Source organism: Mixophyes fleayi, chromosome 1 (assembly GCF_038048845.1).
Source record: "Mixophyes fleayi isolate aMixFle1 chromosome 1, aMixFle1.hap1, whole genome shotgun sequence".
In the NCBI taxonomy this organism is placed as follows: Eukaryota; Metazoa; Chordata; class Amphibia; order Anura; family Limnodynastidae; genus Mixophyes; species Mixophyes fleayi.
In genome coordinates, this window is record NC_134402.1 from 145,634,756 (window position 1) to 145,652,279 (window position 17,524).

The following is a 17,524-nucleotide window of genomic DNA, read 5'->3' on the forward strand; positions in this document are numbered from 1 at the left end:
TTCTTTTTATATCTGACAAATCCGGTCTAATTCCATCTATTAAAAATAAAACCTCAATAGGAAAAATGGGAGAGACTTGTGTATATTGTGAAATGGGCCATGGGCGGGTTGCCTGATTTATTTATTTTTTATTTTAAAAGAGCCGAAAGGGGATAACACAAGAAACCTCATTTTTAAAGCTGTGGTAAGGAGCAGAAGCATGGCCATTTCATCATGGTGTCTGTATAGTGTACAAGGGATCATTTTGTGCTGACACAGCTGTTGCTGTTGAGGTGGAAAACACAAACATGGGCTGTTCCCAAAAAATATACTGAAGGTTTGTTCATATTGTTCAAATATATTCAGCAGCTATTAGTCTGAACTCCAAAAACATACTAGTAGGTTAATTGGTTGCTATCAAAATTGACCCTAGTCTCTACCTGTCTGTCTGTCTCCCTCTCTATGTGTGTGAGTGTGTGTCTATATTAGGGAATTTAGACTGTAAGCTCCAATGGGGCAGGGACAGATGTGAATGAGTTCTCTGTACAGCGCTGCGGAGTCAGTGGCGCTATATAAATAAATGATGATGATGATGATGAAGATGAATCCGGGTACACTCCTAAGTTTACCATTTTATTAAATAGGTTGCATGCATCAGACCTGTTAGTTTTTAGCAGTAGTACAATGTGTGTAAACATGGCCCTTTGTTTCCAATGTCACCTTACTCGTGTTTTTACTTGTATTAGAGGGCTTTTCAGGTTTCCAACTACTACTAGCTCCGTTTAGTTTGTTTTCCGCAAGTTAAATGCCTTGAGGTCAATGTACTGTGACTCCTAAACACAAGTTAAAATGCTGTTTTAACAGTATTTTGAATTTGACATGCTTTTTCACTTACGTTTGAAGTGCATATGAAACATTACCTTATTTTACTTATAAGCTGAGGTATTCATCTTTGCCTTGTATGCCATTGCTATCTGAGTTTTGTAAATGTTTGTAGGCTATATCCTGTTAAAGTATAATACAATATGCAGTGTGTGTAGCAAAAAATATTATTTTTATTATTGCTGTACCGTGTTAGCCAGAAAAATTTCATATAACGTTAAATACTTTCATGTCAAAAAACACAAAAGTATTATAGGAGTGATACCTTTATTGGCTAATCAAATTTTTCAGAGCACAGAGGCTCCTTTATCAGGCAAGTTTACAAATGACTGCCTGAAAAAAGGCAATCCATTTAAGAGCTGTTACATCAAAAAATTTGCAGGGGGGGGGGGAATTCACCATTAAGATAAGCCAAAGTAATAAAAAGGAGGTTTTTGTTATGGATGGAAGAGTAAAAGTCCTATGAGTTCAGAGGTCTGCACTCTGCTGTTGGGTGTGAAGTGTGTCCATGTAGTGGGTCATAAATCCAGGTGTTGAGTCCTTTAGTCAATGAGTGGAATGTTCTTATCAGCTTGAATTCCCATATTTTTCTCTCCCTCTCGGTTTTTAAAAAGATGTTTCAGTATTAGGACTTTTAAATCAATATACAGTGGAGATTAACATTGAAACTGGGAGCCATACTACCAAATGGATAATCTTCAACTAGGCCATGCAGATTTTAAAGGGATTTTATTTTTATTTGTTTTTTGCAAGTCACATTTCCATTTATTTATTTATTTTGTAGAAGAAGCCAAGTTATTACAATGTATCCTTTTTTGTTTTGTTTTCCCGGTTCAGGAAGTTTATGCAAATAAAGACTTATTTTAGGTAGACTGAAGAGAGGACTGTGGGGTAACTCTGATGAATTGATAAATGTGAAAATTGCTCTGATAGTTGGTGTGCACAACACCCATGACTATGAAAGGGTTAAAATGTAACTGATATTAGCCCCAGGCATTTCCCATTAACAGATAATGTTTTTTTTGTTTGTTTTTTAAAAGTCCAAACAAGCAAAATTTTAGATCCGTGTTTCTTACCTTGGCCTCAAGTAGCGTTCTGTTTTCAAAGTGTACTATTGCTTTACAACAGTAACAAGAGCTTGTTGTTAAAAACATATTTAGATTTTTTTAAGAGCAATATTTTTAAAGAAATGTTTATTTTTATTACGGTCACTCTCGTTGGAAAAAATTAAATATGCCAGTATTTCCATGAATAAAAATGCATTTGAGTAAATAGCCTGCATCCTACATTTGAGGTATATGGATGAAATGATACATGGTCAGGAAATATTCTAACGCATATCTACATTCTTTTAAGATTGGCAGAATCTTTCTCTGCAAAATGAAGAAGCCACAATGATGATTTTCCCTCACAGTTTTAATACATTGGGATAATACTGCTCCTACTCCAGAAGCATCTGGATACCGAAGTTCCAGACACAAACAGCCTTTTTTAAGGAATAGAAGTCAGGGCTGTGAAAGGCCATCTTTTGGAGTAAGTTATTTTCTTGCAGAGTGCGGTAATGGGGGCAGTAACAGAACAGTTTTTGTTTTTTTTTTATGAATTTGCAATAATTGGCAAATCCTAGGAATCGGAGTGGCTTTTGAACCTATAGGACGAGGCTAATTCAGTGTAATTTAAAACTTGTGAGGATCCAATTGAAGTTCCAAGGTGTAAATAATATATAACAAAATGGAAATTGTGGCTGTTCATAGATAGTGTTTAGCAAAGAGGCTGTTAACTTATAGACTTTGTAGAACCTACCTGACATGTTTCCAATGAGAAAACAAATCTGAGGAGAGTTAAAATAGTAAAGTATATGATAACAAAAATAAATCGTGACACTATTCCTTACAGAGACTACAATGGCCCATGTGTATAGTGTAAGTATGTATGGTGTGTTGGAAGCTAAGGGCCAAACAAACTGCTTTACTTGATATTTTTTCTGAAATGGAGATGTATTCAATTGTACAAGGCAATCAGATCATCGAGTATGGTCAGAAAATTCTGAGATGCCACTAGCAATTGTCACTGACTAACTCGGGGCAGGCATCTAATGGGCACTGGTCTTCACTAGAGGATTACCCACGCACCCCAAGAGAGTGCTTATGGGAACTCACTGTAGAAGAATATGGACACAGGTCAAGGTAAGGGGAGGTTCCATTCAATTTGTGATATGTATGGGTGGCTTGCATGTCCTCCACGGTCATGTGGGTTCCTGTGTGTGCTGCTGCAGTCTACATGCATACTGGTATGTGTGTGTGTGGATTTATGCGCATATGCATGTTTGTACACTGAAGCAGGGCTTTGTATGCCTGAGTAAAACTCCTGTACATCCCTGCAGAATATGTTGGTGTGATATAAATAAAGGTTATGTCTAGTTTTGGAAATATTATTGGTTATGATGGTTTCTAAACTGTTGACAAAATATTTTCTTCCCTTGTACTTCATACAAACATATTTTTTTGGACCACTAGAGGGAAGCACCACACTGCCTACAATAAATGTATTCGATACAATGCTGAACAGTACAATAATCTTTTTAAAGGAAAAAAATGAAAATGAAATTCTGAACTTGACAGATATAATTCCCGAAATAGCCACCCATAGAAGTATATAATCAATATATTCTTAAAAACACCCCTGTGTTAGAACAGCAGTAGTGTTTGGTCTTAACGCCACTTGTGTTCAGAAAATACTCACCCTTACTTGGAATTATGACACTTTGCTGTTTGTAAATAAAAGTACTGAGCAGTCTGTGCCCTGTGCACATTAAAAGTAGCAATGTGTCAAAAGAGCAGAGTTTCAAATTTCTCATTCCTTTGGCAGCAGCAAAATTGGCCCCACTCACCATCCCACTGGGTGTCTATCTCCCAAAATGGTCTTGGCATTAGATGGATATGGGTTTAATCTCGAGTAAGTAGGAAGTTTACTATTTAGGAACATGTTCCTTTTTTTGAGTAAGGTTTGTATCCGGATGGGAATGCCCCTTCAGATTATATTACTTGGGATAATATTTTTGAGATTTTAAAATTAATCTCTGCATGGTTGTATATTTCCTGCCCTTGACAATGGGTAATCTGACTGTTATGAAAGACCCCGTTGATTTTTAAATAGGTTCAACGGTAAAGTACTTTTAGTCCCTCTGTCATAGAATGTTCGGTTTAGACATCTTACAGCTGCATTACCACTTACTGTATGAGTTTATTAAATTAAAACTTAATTTAACTTGCCAGAGCTCCAGGGCTGCTACATACAGCTTTTTATTTTTCTGGGGTTCCTCTGTTCTTCTCACAGCCCCAGCCATCTTTCCCATTCTCTTCAGTCTGTCTTTCCCCGTTGACCAGTGGTTCCTATTTGCTTGACTTCATTTTCCCTTTTCATTCCATTCAACTCTATAGTTCCCAGCAGCCTTTTCTCATCTCACTTCATTCCCTCATTTCTTCTAACCTTTGCCTTTTTTACATTTTAAAACTTAAAGATGGGGTTAAAGGAAAGGGGAACGGGCATTTTATGAGGCACCTACTCTTGCCAAACCAAACTCTCCACACTGCATACAAAAATATTACAAGTTTGGCTTTAATGTATTTACAATCACAGGTTTTAAACAGCTGCTAATAGACCAAAGTCAGAGATTGAATATTCAGTGGCCAAAGCCAAACTTTAAGTAGAATTAGAAACGGTATAATTAACGTCACTTTGTGACCCTTTTAATTCATTTTTTTTAATTAAAACTGTTTTGTTCACACAGTTGAGACATTATGCATATTAATACAGTTTCTAAGGAATAATATATAATGGCACAGTGTCAAATATAATAATACATAGGAAATAATGGATATACTCAGGAACTTGATACATGCGTGATCCTGATTGAGTTGATCTTCTATTTACAGTCAGCCATCTCAAACTATCTGTATTTAATCAGGCAACTGTAGGCAAATATAGTGAATAAGTAAAGGTAGCAATATGATTAGTAATAGTAGTAGAACTTTTGAATCTGTCATCGCGAAACGTTCAAAGGCACAAGTGAGACATGGTAAGACTAATGTCAGGGTGACATTTTCTGTATGGAAGATTAAAAATATGTTGGTGGATCCTGTGCGCATGGATGAGTCTCATCTCAACAGTGTGGGCAAAAGCATTTCCATACCTGCTCCATTGTATAGGAGGGGAGGATGTCAATAAATTATTACCTCTGTTTTTGTTTCTTGAGCGATGCTTCAAACCAGTGAATTCTAAATATATGGAAAAGTTTATTGGAGTTGCTTGCTTACAATTAGTTTGAACTGCTATACAGATGTGTTAGGACTCTTGTTAATGTCATGTTCTGCTGTATTTCCCTGTGTATGAGAGCTCTCTGCTTTCTATTAGGCTGAACTGCATTATAGGTGTTATATGTATTATCCTCATTGGTTGCCTGCACTATTTATCTGTCCTGACACCTCCCATCTTTGCGATTCTGGTTCTCATCCCTGTCTACATCTGACTACAATTATGGTCCTGATTCCTGGCTATCTGACAATTCATGTTTCTGTTACCTGACTGTCTGCCATATACTCTGCGCTCCACTCCTGGCTGAGGCGGCTGTGTCCCTAGAAATCCGCAACAGTGGTACCATCACCAGTTATACAACCCATTGCTGACATTTGGTGATACATCTCTCTGGTGTTCAGCTACTCCACATCCATTCCAGCCTGCATCCTGACCATCAGTTTTGCAGGTCCACTTAATCCAATTAGAGTGGTTGGAATGTGCATTGACTTTTGTACTGCTTCAAGTGCTATTGTGGTTGGCTGTTCTAAAGGACTTTGGGTCTCTCAGAATAGTTTGGATTTTCTGGGTTTTGTTATGTACTGCGAAGTACACTGACATTCCGCTGTACCACACTTGCTGATTTGGGTTAATCTAATGGGTGCTCTGAAACGGGGACTTTCTGTATCCTGCATTTCTGCCTGTTGATAGAGCAATATATGAATCTGAGCCTGATAATCTGCATTCGATATTCTGCATCAGATAATTTGCATATACTGTTTGTTGCTGACCAATTGTTATAAAATAAAGACTGTCATTTTAAGTCACATACACCTCTAATTTCTGTAGTAAACCTAGCCGATTTACATCTAGTCAAACTTTCCTTAGTGGCTGCCAAGAACGGCAATAAGTTTTTGACCACCTTTAAGGATTCTAGTGCCCCTATGTAAAAATGCTAACAATTGACACTTGTGGGGTCAAGGGTAAGTAACTAAATTGTAATCTCAAGACCAAGATTTAAAAGCGCTTAATTATAGTACAATCCCAAAGGCAGTGAAGTGGAATGGTTATTGGGATCACATATATTCTGTATTTAAATGGCCTTCTATAGCCCCTGTGGTATTAGAAACATTTCAGATTCACGGCTGCTGCGAGTAGTCTGATTAATTCAGACAGAGAAGCAGGAGGACTTCAATAAATAAAGTGTGGAAGTTTTCTTGACATTGTGCTTTGCTATTCCCGGTTTAATGTTTGTGTGGTCGCATTGCTCGTGAAGAAAATTGTATTGAACAGATGAATAATATTACCAAAATTTCTAGCGCACCTGCAGCCCAAACCAAAACAATCTGGTCCACATTTCCAGAAAAGCAATCAAAGGTTTGACAAGGTATTGATTATATGGTGCTGATGTTATACAGACACAAATAGAGATGTAATCTATAACATAGAGTTCCAAAGGGTCTGGAACGTAATGGAAGGGTGATATGACAATCCCCCTTGGGTAACAGGGTTCTCTTGAGAGCCGCAACAATGATGGCAAATCTCGATGATATGGAAGAAATGAATTCTAACATATAATGGTGTAATAAGTCCTGACATGTGACATGCAATTTAAAAACAGCATAGGAAAAAAATGAATAACCACTAGTAATGGAAACCAAAGAATAGTCAATGACACAAACACTCCACAATGGCCCCTATATGATTGCACTTACAGGAACAAGAAGGGTTCAAACCTTGTGTATGTAAACTGTAGAGGATTAGATTACAGAATGAAAAGGCACAGTCAGCAACCACTTTCATATGAGGCAGTTGAAGGCATGTGAAAATTTAAAATAAGCAATCTTGCATAATTCCTTCTTTTTAATGTTAAAAATAAATTATAATCTACACACTCGCATTATAAACTGTGAATTCAGGCATAAAATATATGGAAACAAATGTTAAACCATGGATAATCTCCAAGCTGTGAAGATGTCTCCCTACTAGATTAACAGCCCAAACCCGTAATAAGTATATTAACCTGTGTCTTGTAGGCCGACTCTTCATGTAGATAGTGTGGGATCTCTCACAAATCCACTTTGCTTCCAATATGTTTCAGTTCATTAGGAGTCTTTATCAAGGCATGTTTTGGATGAAAATAGGACAATAGAATATGATCACCATCATTGGCATCAACATTTTTATAGCGGCAGCATATTCCATAGCGCTTTACAATTGGGAACAAACACAGTTATAAAACAATACTGGGCAATACAGACAGAAAGGTAAGAATGCCCTGCTTGCAATCTTACAATCTATGGACAATGAGAGTTTGATACATGTTGTTAAGTGCTACATATTGCTTATTGGTCCTGTCAAATTGCAAAAGTAAAAAGTGCTTGGTGCTCTGTATGTTCCAGTCCCACAGCAATATTGGTTGGTGGATCAGAGAGTTGTCTTGTGTGAACTATGTAAGGGGTGGTAACACTTGGGATGTTAAGAAGGTGGTTGAGGAATTTTATAAGTTTGACTGAAGATGTGGGTCTTCAGAGATAGCCTAAAGGTTTGAAGACTCTTCTAGTCTTATTGTGTGAAAAAAGGGCATTCCATAAAGTGGGTGCAACCCGGAAAAAGTCTTGTAACCCGAAATGGGAGCAAGTAATGAGTGTGGGTGAGCGACACAGATCTTGTGCAGAACAGATGTGTCTTGTTGGGAGATATTTTGAGAGAAGTGAAGAGATGTACATTGGTGCAATTTTGTTGACAACCTTGTAAGTTGAAGTATTTTATACTGGATTTGGTAATAAATGGGCAACCAATGTAGAGACTAACAGAGCAGCTCAACAGTGGAAGAACGATTTGCAAAAAAAATCAGTCTAGCTCCCGCATGCAAAATAGCTTGTAAGGGTGAGGAAGAAGACCAGTAAAGATGGTATTGTAATGGTCAATGCAATATCCAAAGGATTGTTCCTATCAGATGATTAAAGCATCCTCCACACCACTTGCCACATTTAATGGTCTAAAAGCCTTGTGTTTCTCCATTGTCCATGTGAATGTGTGCTTTTATTTTCTGGTATATCAGTCCAATAGCTAACCAACAGATTGGAGTCCAAGGGTATATATATATATATACATTTGTATCAGTTAATTTTAAATCTATGTAACAGTATATGCCAAATTTTACAAGTGATCATTAATAGTGGTTATCAAGAAGATGTGAGGGAAAGTTTTGGTGGTGTAAATGAAGGGAAGCGATTATATTTAGGTCAGTGATGGCATTTTTCTCCAAGCAAGTGGTTGCATGCTTATCTTGGGTATCTTAATTGGGCTGCCTGGTTATATAAAGTGATATTTGGAAGGATTAGATATCTGGAGTTAACTAGACCTATCCAAGGTCTTTTGAACTTCCAGATGAAATTATGAAAGTTGACACATTGCCATTACTGCTCTGATACAAGGATAGCCAATGTCTAGAGGGGATACTGTAATTTAGGAAATAAGTTCATTTTCAGAAGGTTTCCCCATATAAGATTATCAAAGACGACCCCACGCCTTAAATTATTTTGCAATAGCCTTGGTAACATTGAAGGCATACAGATTGTGGAGATTCTTTGGTAGTTGGATGCCCAAATATGTAATTACCTACATTTGCCCGGACTGTTAGCCCACTGTAGATGTATACATCCCCTCCTCAAAAATAGTACAACTGATTTGTCAAAATTTACTATGAGCCTTGACACTCTTCCACATTCCTCAATTCTCGACATGAACAGAAGTGATGACTCTGATTTTGAAATCTGTAACAGAATTATAAAGCTATTCCACTTTGAATGCATTTCATCATGGGATAACTTTGAAGGACCCTCTGTATAGGATCTAAAATTAGATTAAACAGGAGGGGATCATAGGATATTCCCAACTTGTTCTACTAGACATTTTCACTTTTTCTTCCTGTAAACCAGTAACCAATATAGAATTTGTGGGAGTTTCACAGAAATATTTAACAAGGTCTATACAATCCTCACCAAACACTCTGTAGTTAAGTATTTCAATCATGTAAGTATCAAAAGCTTTGTTTATAGCTTGGCTTGGAGATGTATTAGATTTAGATAAGGTATTTGCTAGTGCTGCTATTGCTGTTCAGTTACCTTTTACAAAAGCGACACCTTACGGATAAGTAACTTAATATCCCAAGTTTCATTTGGTAGACCTTTGGTATTAGGGCACAGAATGGATCCCAGGCATGCCTGTAACTACTCGCCACAACGTCAGGTGTTGTCTAAAGAAATTATTAGTTTGTGAGTGGATTTTCTGCTGCCCAGCAGCTTTGTGATTACTCAAATGGCCTCCTATGTGCTAAGGATGACTGTCTGCTACAATAAAGAATTTGGTGGGGGGTTTTTTATGAGCATAAGCTTGTATTCCTTTTTTGCCCTGTGTGCTCAGGGCTTTGAAGTCTACTGTGGATGCCTCCATAAGAGGGTTGGACCCAGTGATGGAAAGAAAATTATGGCTGAAGGCTGTGCTCAAATCTATAATTATATCAGAAGTAAGAGCCTCCTATGGATCTGCATGGAGCATGATTGGAGTGAGGGAGCCAGAGATGACCTAAAACACAGTCCTCTGATTTCCCACCCATTGGAAGTCTACAGCGTGACTCTTGAAAGATGATTATTTGTATAATCAGCCTTCTGGGAGTCTAAACTTGACATTGAATCTGTGCATGAAGACCATGTAATTATATTGTATTTGTATTAATCAATAATTACCAGAAAAATTGAGAAACATAGATCTGGATTTTGAGTTGGACGCAAGCGTGTTTTGAGTAATGAATTATGAAAATTCGCACTGTGCATGCCCACAAAGAGAGCGCACTTATATGCATGAATGAAGACATCAGGTGGAATGGGAGATGGAAGGCATATATAGAGTACAATAAGGTCCTGTGTGCAGTAATGCGGCTGATGCCGACCAACATGAAGGCGCATGTCTGACTGTCAGGAGCTATCCCTTTTGAATCTTTTTAGGAGGAAGGTGCAAATCAGCAGCTATGTATATAGCGCCAATAATTCCGCTGCGCTGTACAGAGAACTCACATCAGTTCAAGCACGGTGGCTTAGTGGTTAGCACTTCTGCCTCACAGCACTGGGGTAATGAGTTCGACTCTCGACCATGGGTTTACCTAGGTGAAATTTGTATGTTCTCCCCGTGTTTGCGTAGGTTTCCTCCAGGTTGTCCGGTTTCCTCTTACACTCCAAAAACATATTAGTAGGTTAATTGGGTGCTTTCAAATTGACCCTAGTCTCTCTTTGTCTGTGTGTGTGTGTGTGTGTGTGTTAGGAAATTTAGACTGTAAGTGGTACAAATTCACGTTGTTAATAACTGTTGCCAAAACTAACTAGCTGCTTAAGCTTGGCTGATTGCAAATTCACTTGAATTTGCTTACTTCATTGATTGTCTATATCTTATTGGATTTTGTGGGCATATAACACTTGAGCTGTCATGTTGCTTACCAGGAGCTCCTTGCATCTCTTTAGATCTGGGTCAGTTGGAAACAAAGACATAGCTCTTAAACCGAGGAGCAAGCACAGTTGCCAAAATGTAGTGATCCAATTTCAAGATTTTGATAACTCTTGGATCCTGGCGTGGCAAATAAAGTACTTAATCTACAGTCCGACATATTTAGCGTAATTGTTTTGTTTAATCTCCTTCAGTTTCTTAAGCTGCATTTTCAAAAGTCTAATTAATGGAGTCACTTGACTACTTCAAATGGTTTCAGCACCTTGCACAACACGGAAAGTATTCTCCACTGCGCTTGAGTAAAATTCATCCCCCCCTTTTCCCAATGTCATGGCTTGTGGAGTAAGCGTGGATGGCTTTTCGTTGTTCCTCCATCTGCAGAAGCATATACAGGGTAGAATTGTCACCTTGTCACCACCTCTTGCTTCAGTTGGTGGTAGGGCAAATTAAATTGCTCTTGTAGCTGTTGCAATCTCCTACATGCTGTTGCTGAATGCAGGAAATGTCCAGATATTTTACAGGCCACAGACAGCATCTCCTGCATGTCCCTGTCATTTTTTAAAAAGCTCTACACCACCAAGTTTATTGTGTGAGCAAAACAGGGAATGTGATGGCATTCACCCAGCTGTAATGCTCTAATAATATTGGTGGCGTTATCAGAAATGCCATATCCTGAAGAGAGTCCAAGCGGGATAAGCCATGTTGCAATGACATCTTAGTTTTTGTAACAGATTGTCAGCTGTGTGCCTCTTAGTGAAGCCGGTGATACACACAGTAGCCTGCTTCTGACAAATGTTACGTACTTGGGTACATGTTGCTGCTGTTCCTGCTGGTGAAGGTGTATCACCAACCCAGTGGGCTGTCACAGTCATATAATCTTTAGTTCACCCAGTTCCGCTTGTTCACATATCTGTGGTTAAGTGTACAATGGGTAGAATGGCATTTTGTAGCCCAATTACATTTTTACGAACCTTCTGGGAGAGGGGAGGAATAGTTTTTCTAGTAAAATGGTGTTGTGATGGAATTTGGTAACGTGGACACAATACCTCAAGTAACTGTCTAAAACCAGCTGTATTAATAGTGGATATTGGACGCAGATCTAATACTAGCATAGTCGCCATGGCGCCTGTGATCCGCTTTGCGACTGGGTGACAGCTTACATACTTGCTTCCTCTTGCAAAGGATTGTTTAGCAGTCAATTATTGTAAACTAATAGTAGTCTTCTTTTTGGTCTGCTTCTGGGATGAAGATCTACCCCCCCAGCAGCAGCAGTGGGACTAACGGTCAAAAATTCTTCTGAGGAATCCAGGATAGTGTATGAGTCATCTAGCTTTAGCAACTTGGATGCAGGACTAACTTAGATCGCTACTAAGGATATTGATGAGGACTGTGTTGTGGGTATAGATTGCAGGTGTCAGGATGTAGCTGAGAGAAGGGACCTAGGTGACGATGGACTGCTTGTTGTTATTTGTTTAGCATAAGTTTCTGATTTTCCCAACAGCTTGCCATGAACTTGCTTCAAATGGTGTAACATGGATGAGGTTCCTAGATGGTTAATGTCCCTACCTCTGCTGATTGTGACTTTACAAACGCTACAAATGGCTAAACAACTGTTGTCAGGATTTGGGTAAAAATAATTCCACACCTAAGAGGTGAATTTTTTGGTCTTATGCCCAGGCATGACCATGGCCTTCTTCTTATCACGCACAAGAACTGCTTCCACTGGTGCAGGACTTACACAAACAACATCAACCTCATCAACCTCATCAACATCCTCATTAGCGCCCTTGTCGGCTACACAAATATCCCCCTCATCCTACTGCAATTCCAAAGTGGCATCCCCAATTTATGTATTACTGGCTACACTTGGGCTGTTCATGCACACATCTGCAGAAATGCTGAAAGGGACCTTCTTTATGGGTACACTATGAGACAGGTAAGGATTACACATAGCACTCGTGGATAGACTCTCCTCAGGGATTTGTGTCATTTCTAAATCTGAACATACATTTTTCTCTAATGCCTTACTATTTTCTTCCAGCTCGGCTTTTACACGTAAAAGTATTTGGACTCCACTTTTGGAATCCGAATGACAAGGTCTTGCTTGGTCATGACTGACCTGCCTCAGGGACAGTTACAGAACAAGCACTCATAGAGAAAGGCGAAGACCTTATTCTTTCCGTGCCACTGCGTTTGTAGAATGGCATGTTGGCAATTTTATTTTTTCTGCAGAAAACTTTGCCTGGATTACAGGTCTTTTTTTCTTGACCAAAGTAAAAGGTGTTTTTTTTACATTTTTGTTTCCCTGACTTAAAAACATTATTCAATTTTACATAGGCTTTAGCAGATGATGTAGAGGCATTACTATCATGACTGGTACCAGCAGCTGCTTGGTGCTCCTGGTCTTCTGTGTATTGCTGTGAATACATTTTGATAACACAGTACAATGTGACTGCAGATTTAGAAGACCAAGCCTGCCAGCCCTATTATTTCTATTTCAGCAATGACCATTACAAAAAGGGGAGCTCCATTGCTAATTGTCATTGCTGAAATAGAAATAATAGGGCTGGCAGGCTTGGTCTTCTAAATCTGCAGTCACATTGTACTGTGTTATATAGGTAACATACAAAGAGGAGAGCTCCATTGCTCCATTGATATGTTACCTATATAACACAGTACAATGTGACTGCAGATTTAGAAGACCAAGCCTGCCAGACCTATTATTTCTATTTCAGCAATGACAATTAGCAATGGAGCTCTCCTGAATGTTACTGGAGACTTTGAAGAACACTGCTACCACTCCTCTTTCTTTTCTACCTATGACACTGCCCAACTGCACTAGAGACTGCCAAAAAGTGTGCTACCCTTTCTGTGTCCCTCTGTGAAATGGCGCTGGATTGCCATGGAGAGCAGTACTTATAGAATCCAAAACTCGCAAGATCCGAGATCCGACGACGTAACTATGACGTTTTGCCTCGGTTTCAATCCTGGTGTGCTAAGTTCGGGTGTGTTCAGTTCTCGGGCAACCGAGCCTGAGCATCTCTACAAATTATACAAGAGGTAAAGTGCAATTATGGGTGCTAATTGGTACACACTAGATTCAATAATTATATAATTTCACCAATATAATGTATTTCAGATATTTTATGGATATCTTTAGTTAATGCAAACTTTAGTCAGGGATTCATTTGAACCAAGTGAATTTCTCAGAACAAAAGATCAAATATGGGTTAAACTGATGTCCACATATCACACATACAGTCTTCATATTAGATCCTATAGGTATCAAAATTCTAAATAGAATGGAAATGATTTCTGTTATGAGAAACGGAAATGCAACAAATGTATGAAAGATAACAAGCAACAGAGAAAATAATGTAGTGTAGTATAGCCAAATCGCTTTTATATCACACAATGTGCCAATTCTTTATTAGTAAAGTGATAATGGGCCAGAAAAAGCACACACTAAAGGTGATTCACTTTAAGTAGATGAGATGTGTGACATAAATCTCAACAATAAAAAACATGTAAATGTGAGTGAAGACTCTCACACCTCAGAAAGGGCCCATTAGGTTATAGCACCCACTTCATGAATCCATATATGACAGCATTAATAAATTATGTGCAGAGTTCTTCAATCAAGGACACTCCAGTTTTCATACTTCAGAATTTTGCAAGTGGATTAAAACGACTCCAAAAAAAGCATATAACTGCAATAAAAAATCATGATACAGTGTAAAACCCTTTTAATAGAAACTGCTTAAAAACTATTCTCCTGCACTCCCATAGAATGACAAAGACATGTATGTTAAAACAAAAACCCTTAGTTGGGAGTAATGTTTTCTCCTACCAAAAGCCAGGAGAGCTGAAGGCACATACAGTCAGAATTGTTCGCAGTACTCTCACCTGCTTGCTCTTACAGCAAGAATAGTACATAATTCTTATAGGGCACTGTTTTCCCATTTCATCCAACACCTTTGTCACGAACGCCCAACCTGTCCCAGATACAGCAATCTGAACAGCAGGCCGTGACTGGTGCTACTTTAGTTAATTAACAATGAATACACCTTTTTTTGCCACTACAAAGGATTTATTATGGTGTCCTTGCATTCACCAGAACCACTTATTAATGTTTCACACTTAAATCACATACATATGTAGCATGAACCTCCCTGGGCTTCATAAGTTCACAAAGAATCACGGAGAGTACGCTAGATAAAATTTGTTTAACCTTAAAAATGTTTCCAAGGTAATAAACAGACATACATTAGGTTGCACAAATGAGTTTCAGAAAATAAAATAGGAAATAAAACCAGAATCCCTACTTACGAGTTCAGGAATTGGCGTGTGAGGAGTACACAGTGAGAAAAATGGCACACTTCAGTCGTGGTAGACCCTCCTCACAGAAATGGACAATCTGATGTCTGAAACAAGGGATTTTTAAACCATTTCTTGTTGGGCTCTTCATGCCCCACCCTAGGATTTTTTTTTTCACCTAAGTTAGATGAATGCCCAAAATGACACAGAGTTTTCCCCAAAGTAAATTATCTATCACTAAGATATATGTTTGGGTACCTCAGAGAATCTCTCACCTCTGATCTTTCTGCCTGGCTAAGCTTAACTCCTCTGCATACACAAACTACTCAGAGATCTGTCTCTGGGCCTGGCTAGTTTCAAAAGACAATTGACACTTGCCTAGGTCAGACTCAGGTCAGTTAACAAAATAAAATTTGAACATAAAATATTCAGTGTTATACATAAATTGAACAGAAAATAACAATCAGTCATTAGATATGCTACATATTCGCCACAACCTTTTTACCTTTTTCGATGATATTTTCAAGGCATAATCAGAGGTATGTATTTTCCTGCTTTTAAAGCCATGACAACCAATCGTCTGGTTTCGCTTTGAAAATAAGGCTTGGAAACCCATATTTGTTCTTTTGTTCTGAGAAATTCACATAGGTTGAATTAATCCCTAACTAATGTTTGCACTAAACAAAGATATCATTACATATCTGAAAGATATTACTATTATATCCATGAAACTGTATAATTATTGAGTCTTTAGTGTACTAGTTATTGCCACTACTCCAATTTACTTTAACTCTTGTATAGTTGTGTGTGTGCCTATGTGGGTGTATATATGCCTGACATAAACCTGTCGCATATGGTACTGTGAGTTTATTTGAATATAATAAAAACATCCAAAATAACTGATGATCATATACAGAATAAACAAAGATTGCTACTGATTAATAAGCACATAGCAATGTCTCTAATAATGGCAGTCTCTGACAGCTGTAGTGAATAAAAGAACTCCAGAGACACAGACAATCTGTTGCGCATCACACAGAATAATGAAAGTTCCGATTTGTAGAAGCAGACACAGTAATCACAAGATGCAATCTTGGTAATGGAGAATATCCAATATTCCAGATCACCTGAAGGCAGCAAAACTGCCAAGTACAGCTGAGACAAGCTCAGAGCCCCTTAGTATGGTATCACCAGGCAGAGTGATATAGAAAAATTCTCCTTCCAAGCCAGCAGACAAATGTTCAATATCTGTGAAGTTCTATGTTCAAGCTGCTGTACTCCCTTAGAGAAAATTCACAGTAAGCTGGATGCCAGAATGCTGAGTTGGAGTAATAATCGGTATAGTGAAGAACCCCAGAGAGAAGACTGTACAGGAGTCCAGGGTAAACTCTATCACTGAAAGGAAGCATAGCATAGGAGGGGGTTTAAACTCCAAGGGGTACATTTATCAAGCTGCCAGTTTACGGCAGGTTTGAAAAGTGGAGATGTTGCCTATAGCAACCAATCAGATTCTAGCTTTCACTTTGTAGAATGTACTAAATAAATGATAACTAGAATGTGATTGGTTGCAATAGGCAACATCTCCACTTTTCAAACCTGCCGGAAACTCGCAGCTTGATAAATTTATCCCCAAAAGTCCAATCAGGGCAGGAGCAAACCACATCCTAATTTAGTTTAACATACACATTTCATGACTCACGCACACTGAGACAATGCAGGGATGAGTAAAAGCCAAAAAAACAATGCATGAATATAACACAATCTTTATGGAAATGCAAGTGTATAACACTGCCTTTGTAGTAATGCTGGTATATAAAATTTTGTAGCAATGCAGAAATATACAGTCTTTACTGCGAGTGCCCAGCAGAGTGAGCAATAATAATTACTGCAGTTTGTACCTGAGGATAATGTGTAGAGCTACATGTATAGCATGTAGATGCAAAGCCAGATATCAGAAACTGGAAGACTGTTAATTGCAAATCCAGGTGTCAGAAACCAAGAAACAGTAGGGTTGCACAGTCAGGTATCAGGAACCAAGAGGCTGCTGAATGCAGAGCCAGGAACTGCTTGATGAAAGGTCAGAAACACACAGGATACAAATAATAGGAACCAGAATAGTAACATGTAACACTATCACTGGCAATAACTGCAAGACAGGTGAGAGCTAATAAAGTGAAGCCTTCTTATCAGCCGTCAGAGGAAGCCACATCTGAACTGGGAAGCAAGCAGTATGCAAAGCACACGAAAACCTAACACTCACAATAGCTTTTTGGAACATTAATTACTTCCAATGCACGACCAATTGGACACCAGACATATAAACTGTAATTTTCTCAGAGTGTGGGGCAGATGATTTCAGCTGCTTCAAGCTGATGGCAGGGCTGATAATAGAGTTATGAGATTGGATGGGGGCTGTTCAAGGATCATGAAACTGTAAAGTTTAAAGTTAGTATTTTACTACAATATACAAAGGGGTATAATTCTGTCTTTATATTTTTGGTAGCTTTTTGTAATCTATTGACTAATGCGTTGCCAAAAAATGAGTTTTTAG